The sequence below is a fragment of the Aythya ferina genome, assembly GCF_964211825.1.
Source record: "Aythya ferina genome assembly, chromosome: 12".
NCBI lineage: Eukaryota > Metazoa > Chordata > Aves > Anseriformes > Anatidae > Aythya > Aythya ferina.
The window spans coordinates 7,111,176-7,123,877 of record NC_140308.1 but is presented as its reverse complement, the minus strand read 5'-3'; the positions used below and the strand labels follow the sequence as shown (position 1 = coordinate 7,123,877).

The window sequence follows — 12,702 nt, the reverse complement described above, 5'->3', positions numbered from 1 at the left end:
ATAAAAATCAGGTGTAGTAAATATCATTATTAGTAATTAAAAAAAAAGAAAAAGAAAAAACATTAAAATTAGCTAACATATCTGGGAAAAGAACACTTAAAGAACAGGTTAACTGGACTACAATAACTTGATTTTTTCAAGGGCAGTTTATGAATCAACCTTCTAAAGGACATCTGGTTACATGCAACTCAGTGATTTTTTTTAGCCATGCTAATGGAAAGTAAATACTTTATGGAGGTTCTGTTGTGCTACGTTTTTTTCTTTGGTTTGTTGGAGTCTGGAGTTAGATAAAGTTATTTTCTTACAAGCAGGTATAGGAGAAACCCGGCGTGATAAAATAATGTGTGCTTAACAGTATGTCTGCTTTTCATCATTTAGACATCTAAATTACTGAACAATAATTTCCAATTCCATTTAAAAATAATCAATTTGATTTAGGAACGTATAGAATTATATCTTTACAATAGAACAGTTGGGATTAATTCTGTATGAATATTGCAAAGAAGTCAATGATGGTGAATTGGCTTTATTGTTTGCATTTTGACATAAAGTTTTATAAAATGACTGATATTATCCTGCAGATGGTAACTAATGGAGGGAGTAAAAATATTTGTGCAATAAACAGATGGTGAAAAATAATTTGCATTGGAGTATACTTCCCTTGACATGTTAAGTTGCTGTCACATGATTAGAAGTGATCAATTGCATGGTTTGGCAAGGTATTGCTTAATAGCTGAGCCATAGTTGACCATGTGTGCAGTCTTAACCCAGTCCCAGCATCAGAACTAACAAACAGAGTTTTAAATCGTAACTGTTGGTTTATACTATATGACTACAACCTCATTTGCAGCCCTCAGATTTCCTGGTTGCAGATAGTTCCCTTTCTTGGCTGCATAGCTGAGATGCTTTTCTTTCCTCAAGTTCTCTCCCAGAATCACTACCCCGCAGCAGTTCTGGGAAGTGGTTGCAGCGTTAAATGAAAGCTCAGTTTCAGAAGTGTATCTATCAAAACCAATGCAATGTGAATATGAAGAACAGTAACCAAGTTAACTGGGTAGTGAGCCATTATCTACACTCTTAAATGTCCTGTATTCAATAGATCATTCCTTGCTATGTTTAGGCATGTTGGGAAAGCAGTATAAGAACTTGATTTGCACAAGACATGCAGCATTGTTTTTTGGGGGTCTTGTTTAAGTGTCAGAAGTTGGTTAAATAATGCAAGGCATCACAAACAGTGTTTCAACAAAAATCTATGCAAAGCAATTCATTTTAATATGAGCATAAGAACGTTAAATCCTTACATACTTTTGACTAAGCCCTACTACCACCAGCGGCAGGTGGAATCAAGTGGTGCCAGGAGCTTCTGGAATTTTCCTGGGAAATGGGAAGGGTGCTTTAGTTCAGCTCCATGCTCCAAACTAAGTCTTTTTTTTTTTTTTTTTTTTTTTTTTTTTCTTCTTCCAGACCCCTCTCTAGACTTAATACCTACTCAATAAGGTATTTCATGAAAGTATTTATTTGGTGTTATAGAGGTTAGGTGAAAAAATAATACAGAGGTATTGGCCCTAAAGTCAATTGGTGTTTAAAAACTGCAAAAGCCATTAGCCCATCTTTTTGGCAGTCTTGATAAAGAAAAAACAAGTTAATAGTCATTCATTTCCGCAGGATAACAAAAACATTTTGTGTTTGATATAATTAATACATTTTTTTTTTTTAATAGGTGACTGGATTGTATCACATCTAATATTTTCCATTATGTTTCACTGCTTGTAACTTGCTCATTGGGTATAAACTAACTGAACTTTACATAAAAACTATCAGCATAGTAGTAAGGGTTTATTTTATTCCTTCTAGATATCATTTAATGAGCTTTGCTAGATACAATTTTCTGATTAAAATAAAGCTGATTAAAAAGTAAATTAAAAGTAAACTCTCAATGATTGTTTTGTACTGTAATGTTTTTAATCACAGAAGTCCTATCAGTCGGATACATGTTTGCATTACACTATCATGCCTGCCATGATGCTCGTGAATTTCTGGTTGCATGCCCCACTGAGGACCTCAGTTGGTCTGTAGAACTGCTGAAGTTGGATTATGATAATGAAAATTGCATATGAGCATTATAACAAACAGTCTGATTCAAATTACACCTCTTAGTTTTTGTTCTGGGAAATCACTGTTCTTAATCAGCAGGGTTCCAGGTTCTCTACATTGGTTTTTGGTTTCAGAGAATGATATCAAAGCTGTTTAACATTTTTGTAAAACCCGAGGTTTGAGGAAGGTGAATTACCTTTAATCTCCATAGATTGTCAGTTAAGGCATGTAACTGTTTGGCTTTTTTTTCCATTAAAAAAAAAAAAGGCACCTGAAGCAGCTGTACTTGTATGGCTCTGTATTCTCTATATCACTATCAATAATTTAAAAGAGCCAACATACTGTGAGAGAACCTTGCATGTCAGAATTAATTGTTCCTTTGTCAGTTACTGTGTGTTAGAGAGCTGCTTGTTATACAGCAGGACACGTTTCTCTATAACATACAGCTGTGTGCACTGAAATTAAGTGAAGCATTGTTCTGACCAAGCTAAGCTTGTGTCAGAAAGCGTGCAAATGTACGCATGCAGTTATGTGGAGTCAGTGGGAATCCATACGTTTTAAACAGGTAGTCATTGTTTGTCTTCCTATAATGTAATGATAGCTCCATGTGTGCAGTCAGCTCCTCAGCTGGTGTCTTAAACCATTACAGTTCTCTTAACTTTCCTGAAGAGATGCATTTACACCAGCTATGTACCTGGTTTTACTTGTTAGAATAAGAAAACAGAGCTGAACTAAGCTATGTGTATTTATTTATTTAATGATTTTTAAAGGAACATTTCTTTTACTAAGCAGTTGAATTTCCCTCAGGGTTACCATAGCAAGCAAACAAAAAATGCCACACAGTCTAGCATGAAAATAAAAATCAAACTGGTTTTAGGTCTACCAGCCAGCAGGTCAGTGTAACATGACAGCACCTGATACAGTTACCCTATGCTCCTCATCTGTATCTTTCTCTCTTTGACTACTCTAGCACATTAGCTTCTTCCAGGTCTGTTCCCATGTAAAATGGTGTTATTGCAATGTCTCTGTCTGTGTTGGGATGAACACTGAGGCCACACGGATCTCGAAGCAACATTGAGGAAATATGGAGGTTCTTCTGAAAAACTGCTTTTGAATTCTTGTTTTACGATTACCAGAAGGCTGGTCTTTCATTCTCCCTTCTAGCAGAAGCTAAGTCTGGATGGAAAATATCCTCTTATGTTCTTGCTGTCCCTGCCAGGCTATGGTAGGACTGCAGGGGAAGCTCTCTTCACCAAACTGCTGAAGTTGATACAGCAGAAAAAATCTTTTTTGGAGTTGTTAGAATCTTGCTTTATCATCAAAGCAAATATTAAGGTAGGTATCACCTTTGATATTTACACGTATGTCATTAATATGACAAGTATGAAGACCCTGACCCTCATCTTCAGTGGTTTATATTCAGTGTAATCCTTAAATTAAAATGAGAAAGTATTCTCTCATCAGTCCTCTAGATGTTTTAACATACTGTTAAGTTCTTTAAAAACAATAGTTTTGTGGTGTGTGTGTTTTTTTTTTTTTTTGTTGTTGTTGTTGTTTTTTTTTAAACTAAAAGTCATTAGCAAGTGTTTTGTGGTGCAGGTTAAGAAAAACAGGCATTGTTCAAAATTGAACTGATATATATTGATAGCCAGCTCCTGTGCTAAGTTCTTGTGAAGAAGCAGAAGGAAGAGAGGGGAAGGGGAAGAATTTGATGGATGTTTTTTTTTCCCCCCTGTGGTAACATAGCACAGAGCATCAACACTGGTGTGGGTGGTAGCGGTAAGCTTGCATATTCAGCTCAGGCACTGACCCAGGAGCCAGCGATTGAGGCTCAGAGGAGCTCTGAGACCAGCTTAATCTGTGGTGATTTCCATTTTTCATTGTGTTTGGCATTTTTGAGGCTGAGGTTTGTTACAGTCTAGAAGTTTATAGCACAGGGCTGGAGAGATTAAATCTTACAGCAATATTGAAAAGACATTCTGAAGGAAATGAGTGAGAAATTGAACCAGCCAGATTTGGGAGCTTTTTGTTAGGTAGTTGCAATAAATTATTCTTCTGTGATACAGTCAAATGAAATACATACACAGAATTCTTAGAACTTCCAAATATAAACAAATAATTATACTTTCTGTTAACTTAGTATGAAAAAACTGTCAGGATAGCTTTTGATGAGTACAGTTGCACAATGCAACTACTAGACAATACTGAAGCTTCATATACATTTTTTCCTTATTTTACTCATTCCAAGTTTTGATTCATCTGTCACTTCATGACAAATGGAAGTATTAAAAATAGGCTGTGGTTTTCTTGTAGCTTTTCGTTTTATTTTTTGTAAGGGAGCTGTTCTATCTTTCTGAATAACGTTCATAGTATAGGAAATACTCTCAATGTTCAGAGGTAACAAAAAGTGTCATTTTGGTAATTATGTACTGTTTGATACAATTACAGCCCTCAACCTGTAATTCAATCTGTGTGGGCAGACCATACGTCCATGTGAAACTCCATTGACTTAATGGGTTTTACATTGGTATAAAGACCAATTTGCATGTCTTAGATTATAAAGCCAGGCTAATGTGCATATCCCATAAGCATTTAAGGACACATTCCTAAACTGTGACAAGCATAGAAATTACACTAAAATGAGTAATAAGTCCATGTTTATCAGCTGTATGTTTGCTCAGCATTACTGCAATTGTGGAACTCATTGCCACAGGTTGTTGTGGAGGCAGAGTAGAAACAAGGTCTAAAAAGGATTAGAGAAATTTATAGAAGAAAAATTAATCAGGGCTATAATGATCAGGTTTTATAGGGAGCTAATTAACTACTGATAATTGGAGACTTGGAGGATATATCTAGATGTGATTAGTTTGTATTTGCCATCTTAGTGAAATCTACAGTGGGCTTTCCTCGATACCACAAAGCTTCAGCTGTTCTGAAAGGAAAAGTATCAACTTCCCTGGAAGATGATGGGGATATAGAAACTGAAAACAACTGAAGTAAGAGAGGGAACAAGACCTGAAAAAAGGAAGATGGAAGAAGGTCAAAGGATCTACAATTCTAAATGGATAACAGAAAGGGAGTGTACTAGAAACACAATATTGGAATTGATGGGTGGTGATTTTTTTTCTTTAATTGAAAGAATGCCAAACCAAGATACGTGGAAGAAGCTTACGTTGTTAATTGTATACTTTATTTTGGGAGAAAGAGAATATATTTCAAAATCACTTATTTTTATTTTTTCAGAGGCTTTACAAGCTATATATATATTATATATATATACATTTTTTTTTTTTTTTTTTTTTTTTTTTTTTAAATACTGCTGGAAACATATGAACTGAAAAGAAAATAAGAGCCTATAACGTTGTAAGCAACTAAGTTGTCTGTTTTGGCAACTATTTGTAATCAAAAGACATCCTATGTATTATTTCTGGTAGTATTTGTACTTTACCATCTGCTTGGATGCTTTAATCACAAATACATGGTAGATAACGGAATTTTTGTACCTGCATTGTATATCCCACAAAGCCAAGGTACGTCTGCAGTAATGGAATAAATGTTTAAAGTGGAAAGGAGAAGTTACTACCTTTTATTTGTACTTGTATAATAACATGCTCTGGAGTACAATCTGGATACCATCAGACAAAACAGTTATTACACAGCGTACAGGCACAGTTACATATAGTTGGGGAATTGTATATACCCATCAATAGCTTACTGGAGGCTCACTGCAGAGTCTATAATTATCTGAGGCTGAAATTCTACATCTATCATTCTTTATTGTTAATCATTTGTTACCGCACAAAATGGGTGTCTTCTACATTGCTTGTTTAAACAATGGAATTACTGTAGTAATGCACTGGTTATATATATCTAGGTTAGCCCAACAAATTAAAAACTAAAATGTATAAATACATCTCAGTACCATAAGTACTGTAAGTTACTGGTCATATTTTTATGTTCTAAGATGCTTCGTGAGCTGGCAGAGCTTTATTAGTAAGAACAGGAAGGGAAATTAAGGGAAATGCATATTTCTATTGAAATGGAAGTATTGTGTTTAGAACTGCAGAGCTAAGTAGTAACAAGGCTAAAAATAGAATCTCAGAAGATCCTGTAAGGAATTGAACATACTTTCATCCAAACCCTAAGACAAAGTTGGAATTGGAAAGGATTGCAATTTATTTCAATAAATTAGGGCTTAAATATCTGTTAAATTCCTTTTTAACCAATTGTTCCTTTTTTTCCCTCTATTAGGACATTCTCAAAATGTAATATTTTTTTTTTCAGAGAAATCTACAAGCTTTCATAATCAAGTTCTGTTTTTAACAAAAGTAAAGAATGGCCCAATTATCTACTTTTTCGAGATTAATAACTACTTTCTTTTGATTATATTTAAAGAATTATCTCTGAAACTTCATGGAAATGCTAGAGGCGAACAAAAAGATGAGTATAGAATGGCTTAGGTGATAGTCTTCCACTTTCCATCACATACTGTTGATGCTGATAGTAATGTTTTTGGAAACACTGGAAGAGGAAATACTTATGCTAGCATGAAAAAAAAAATTAAAATGTTCTTAAGCAGTAGATTTTTGCTAGTCTTACTATAATTAGTTTTGTTAAACGTACCAGAAATGTTTGTTCCTTTGCCTGGTATCATGAAACTGTTTGATTTCCTTCTACTAATTTTTTACCTCACTTCAGGAAAATAGGTTAGCTGTCAGAGGCTTATATTGAAGTTCATAAGTGACATTTTTCAGTCATGGAATCTTAATTTTTGTGTTAAAATCAGTAGCTAGTATACTAGACTAGACAATGAAGAAAATATAATAATTTTTTTTGTTAATTTAAACTTTATTTTTCTTAACATAGTCTACTTTTCAGAATATTATTTTATGATGCCAAGAGTTCTATTATGTGCAGGTCGTTAAAACCTTTACACCTTACCTAAACCTTCTCATATTGAAGTAATCATTTTGTTAGAATATAAGCAGTTTCCATTGCAATAGTTTGGCAAGAACTGTGCTCACTTACCTTAATTTTATATGGTATATAAACCCCTTTGGAATGAAATCAATCTCAGTTATTGGACAAGTCAAAAAAACTTGTTCAATTAATACTTGAAAGTAACATTCAGATTGCAGTCATAATTCTTCACTTTCAGTCACTGTAAAGAGATGATGTCCTAAAACAGGACCAGGGACAAGAGCACAGAGTGGAGTAGTTTTCTACAGTCGCTCAGCAGAGAGAAGCACAGGTACAACCCAGGCTCAGAGGCTCTCACATGGGTAAGCAATCTCACAGCCATTCCTTCTGTAGCAAGCCCTAGCAAGACTGATGAAACAGTATGCTAATGAAAAAGGCTATTTCATTGTAGTTTATTTAAAAAATAAAATATAAAAAACAGGATTGTACAGTTGTATCTATCAGCAGCTGATTTTGAGCTCCACTGGGGCTAAAGAAGGAACAAAGCTGTTTCCAACGGCTGCTTTTCAAACGACTAAATTCATTTCCTGATCAGGGCTGAATTTTAAAGCTCTTAAAACATCAACTTCCATCTGAAAATGAGGGTAGGAACAGCCAAGAAATTAAATGATTTACTACCAGCCCATTTTTATTAGCAGTATGCCTCCCCACTGGCAATGCAACTTATGAGCCTGGAGCTACTCACTTTTATTCTGTAATGGGTTCCTTCCATGGCCTTCACTTAGAACAGCCAAGAGCAACAGAAGGAGCTTGTGCCTGACCTTTACTCCTAATAGGAAAGAGATAAAGCTATAGCAGTGGTTTCTTGCAGCAGTTTTACAACATACTGCAACAGCTCATTACATATGGCAGGCTGACCTATATATCGAATAGGTCAGCATTTCAGGCTACCTGTCTTCAGCCTTCCAGAATGTCCCTCTCCTTGTCATCTCTTGTTCTGCTTTATTTCTCATGTTGTTGCTGTGTGTTTTGCTGCAGACATACTGTGGCATTCTCTTGTGAACAGCTGTGTCTTTTATATCTCCTGTGCAGTCTTGTCACTGGCAAATTGTCCCCATGCTGTAGTTTCACTTTCAGCACCGATTAGGTAACGTATTCTTCTCCATTCTCAAAGATGCAGGACCACTTCCACAGAATATGTACAGATAAGGTAATGGCTGCCAGTCCATCCTAGAGAGAAGTGACAGGATTTACACACGAGGCAAAGGTCATACATTCATTTGTCTGGTTGGTTTATGGGTAGTATACAGGGGGACGAGAAACAAAAGAGGAGAGAGGATGTGTTTTTTTAAGTATCAGATTGAAACAATTTTTTTCTCAAAATTATCATATGACTTGGTGGTACTCTTATTTCACTAAGCAGAGATGTGGTAAAATTGTTATGCTTATTTTCCACCGAAGTACAATGGAAGTACAAAGTCTGCTAGTTAAGCATGGTGAAACCCAGGTAGAGCCAGCAAATTAACAAGGTCAGTTCTAGACCTCTCTGCCTATAGATTGAATAAGGAAGCTACTGTGCTTTCTCAGCTATGTTGCTCAGGTCTCAGGCCTACATAATAATGCAGAAACTTTCAGAATGTGAAATATTTGGTATTTCTTCATAAAGGCAAAGGACAAGAATTATGGAGAAAATAAGTCATCAATTCATATAGCTGGAGCATGTATGTGGGAGTGAAGCAGGAAAGAGAAGAAAGTCTGTTTAGTTTCACGGGGAACTTTTTCTTTTCTCTCCTCCAGGACACCTCAGAGCTACATTCCTTGGAATGCTTTGAATTTATTTAGTAAATAATTGCAATGGAACTTGAGTATCCCAACTTTCATTACCAAGGCCTTCCTACTTGTCTGGGGAGGGGGGGTGGGGGGGGAGCGGGAGTGGATTACAGTATAGGTTATATTATATTGGTGTGACTGAAATTATTTTTTGAGATATAGTAGCTACTGAACTTACATTTAGACACATGCTAGCAGAGAGTAATCATGCTACACTGCTCTCCTAAACAGGTCTAGTAGAAAATTGTCTCTAGCCAGCAAATACAAGTTCAGCACAGATGGGAACTTGGCCTGCAGCCATTTTATTGACCTGAAAGGAAGGAGCTTTTCAAAGTTAAACTGAAACTGTTTAAACAGTAACACTGTTCACAGAAAGCAACCTCCCTCCATCCCCCTACTCCACTTAAGAATCAAGGCTGTCAGATATCCAAATGTATTAATGATAAGGTAACGGGCAAAATACAGAAGTCTAGAGCCTTAAGAGTATGGATGTGAACAAAAGTTTGAACATACAGCATTTCCCATCACCATTTTTCTGATCAAATACATAAACAAAAAAACAAAGCTGCTGAAAATCAGACCTTTAGCAAGTCTGAACAGAAGTTTTAGAACAAATAATACAGAAAGACTAAAATACAAAATGTTAGGAAGACTAGAAATACAGTGACTTGCTTTACTCTGAAAAAGAAGCTTCTTAGCTGGACCTGCAGTAAGATAATGCACAACAAATACAATGACAGTATTTCCGCTTAGTTATGTCCCTAAATATAGCATATAAGAAGCACAAGATGATTTAATAGTTTTATTTCTTATCTGGTCCCTGGTAACCCAGTTAAGAGCACTACACATGAGCTATGCAGATTCAGGAAAAGAGTTAGTCTGAAGCACCATAAGCTGCATATAGTCTGACTACAAGGCACTTTCTCTTGGCAAAACCATTCAATTGGAAGTACTAACATTGTCTGGCTTTTATTTTTATATTTTCATTCATGTATTTGATATTTATTTCTAATAACTTTAAAGGGAAGGATGATCATCAAAGCAGATGATCCATATAAATAAGAGAAGGTATTTTGGCTCAGTAATTCCTTGCTAGAGCTGGTACATGAAAGCAAACAGCTCTCTGGCTTCATACAATCATGAGACTATGGCCTACAGAGCTATTTCTTGAAAGTACAAAAAAGCAGCAAATCCCACAATTATGGCAGTTGGAAAGAAGCAGGACTTTTGCTAGAGTACAAAAAGGCAATTTTGACTATACAAGCAGACTTTGGGGGTTGATATACTGAATATAGATTTGGTAGTCTCCATTTTGTCAACCCTGTGAATTATAAATTCTGTCCAACATCTGAGAAAACTTGTAATTATTTGAAGTGCATCCATTTTTCACTGCCATTGCAGGACACCTTCAAGAAATAAGAACTCTGACAGTACTTGCCTTCACAAAGAGATCTCAGTTTAGATATCTGGAAGGCTTATCACTCTTTTTAAAAGTCTTCAGGATTCCTTTTAATTGTGCAAGACCACTTTTTGTGAGCATGGCATAATGTAATCTGTGTAATCTTATAGTTTTTACGTCATTCATCTTTAAATAATAGCAAAAATAATGTTACAGTGTAACTAAGCACTACAGTCTGGAAATAAGCCCTCATTTTAAATGCACTATTACTGGAAAGCTATTTACACAACAGATGTTGTGAAGATATCCGCTGCTTTTCTGTTTTGTTGGCTAAGCTACTCTGATAGTACTTCTGGTTTGCAGACATACAGATGTAAGTTCTCCCTAAGCGATTTCTAATGCTAACAGTGAAACTATAAATTGCAGCTAATGCAAGGAGATCTGAAATATTGAAACACCTTCTGGAAATGTTGCTTTTTTCTTTGCATTTAAATAGATCTTTACTGATGTCACTGCCTCCAATCCCTAGCCAAAAATATTTGTTGTGCTTGACTCTATTGGTTTATTCAGCTCAGGAGTAGTAATCAAGTGTTTCAGTTATACTTAGTGAATAGAGTAAATAGTCCCTGTAGTTGTTCATTAAAACCTCCATGATGTATGCATCAATTACCAAACAGCTTGAACAAAACAGAGGTAAATTAACTTTCTGAAACACATTGTCATAGCCAAAAGGAGTGTAAAGCATTAAAAGTGATTTCATGGCGTAAAGTTCATCCAAAGTACTATTAGCTTTAAGTCTAATTTTCAACTGTCAAGGGGAATATTTACAATCGTAATTTCAGATCATTATCTTAGCATTTCAATGCAAATAGCCACAATTTAATTCATTATTACTCACATTACATCTTTATTTTTCCACCAACTGGTGGCTGACATTTCCCAAGCTACTAGTAAGAAATGCTAATTAGACTGGTATGCACTCTTACCCTTTCTTAATTTCATCATGTTTGTTCTTCTTCAGTGACATGAACCATTTCCCTCCTTCTGGTCAACCATTGCCTTTTATCCTCTGCAGCTCCTTAGTGGACCAGTTGGCAAAATGAAATAGTGATAGGGCAAGTAAAATAATTGCTTGTTTTCTGCCTTTCTGGTAAAGTATCTGAGAGTATCTGTGGTAGTATGATAAAAATGACCCCTTTCCTTCAGCCCACCCACCCAACTTAATTTAGAAAATCTGAAGTGATCTCTGGAGGGGAATACTATGTGCATTAATATGCAAATGAACTGCCAAGAAAGTTCAGATTTGCATTTAGACTGGACAAAAGGGAAGGAAATGGCTTTCTCATGCTGCTCCCTTGCATCACCACAATTTCACAAATTACTAATCCCAGAAATGATGCCAGAAGGGACTTTCTCACTACATTTCATTCATGCTTGGATGAGTTTGATTCATCTCAATATGCCTGGCATTCTACAGTAAACCTGTGAATTTAAAGTGCAAACAGAACTTCAGCAGCTTTGCTAAGAATTAGATGTATTTGAAATAAACACAATTAGTAAACATCAAATAAAAAAAAAAAATAATCCCTTCCTGCTAGGGGCTAGAATAGTAATAGGTTGGGGGGTGAGGTAATCTTATGAAAGTTTCCCTAAAAATTAACAATTCTAGCAGTGAGAACATCTTACGTCCACTAGGAATGATATTATTCCAGCCTGCATATATGCCACAGATAAAAGATTTATTCAGTGAGTGCCAAAATTATTGAGGAGGAAGGAAAAAGGAACCTTTAAGGCAGCATAATAATCTAGTTTGTAGATGGATAGAATTTAAGCCTCCTCCTGATTTTCAATCTACAGTTTAGAGAGTTTATAAAATGAGGAATCATTCCTGGGGTTAAAATTCAGGTCCTTTTTAAATACATTCAGTTTCACTCCATCTTGTATAAAGTCCCTCAAAATTAAATAGTCTTCAGGAAAACATTTATTGAAAAAAATACTTTCTGTATGTCTAATACATGCATTAATCATGGGAGTGTTGGTTAATTTCACTTTTTGCGAAGTGAGTCAGTGTTTCTGTGTCTTAAAACAGAACAGGTTTCAGTAGTATAGGTGCCCCAATGGGCAGGTACTTCTCAAAAATAGGTGTAATGTTGAAAAAGTACCTGCCCTGGGGCATCAACAAATAGGAATTTCAAGATCAGTTTTATGTTTGCTTCTTAATCTTTCCAGGGGATTTTTTTCTCCTCCCAGCTACTGTGGCAAAGCAAATACTGTAAGTCATCACATTCCTGTTTGCCAACATTTGTTTGCCCTTTGGTTTAAATGTGTACAGTGCGAGGGTAATAGGGCAATGTCTTTACTGCTGGGGATACATTTGGCTGTCTGCTTTTTGGATGGCTAGAAATGAAGTATTAATATTTGTTCATTGGAGAAATGAAACAAAGTTTTTCCCTGTCAAA

General features: G+C 35.6%; 1 protein-coding gene and 2 long non-coding RNA genes across 3 annotated transcripts in view; 2 read left to right on the top strand and 1 right to left on the bottom strand.

Annotated features, from left to right (window-relative positions):
- LOC311443315 overlaps positions 1–12,702 on the top strand; it is a 217,227-nt gene that overhangs the window by 4,101 nt on the left and 200,424 nt on the right. The gene's annotated exons all lie outside the window — the stretch shown is intronic.
- LOC311443314 (uncharacterized protein) overlaps positions 1–12,702 on the top strand; it is a 36,011-nt gene that overhangs the window by 3,367 nt on the left and 19,942 nt on the right. The gene's annotated exons all lie outside the window — the stretch shown is intronic.
- Positions 5,452–11,425, bottom strand: LOC311443664. Its single transcript, XR_014697390.1, has 4 exons — positions 11,230–11,425; positions 7,966–8,244; positions 7,760–7,843; positions 5,452–7,422 (listed from the first exon to the last, which is right to left on the bottom strand). It is a non-coding gene; the product is annotated as an uncharacterized lncRNA (long non-coding RNA).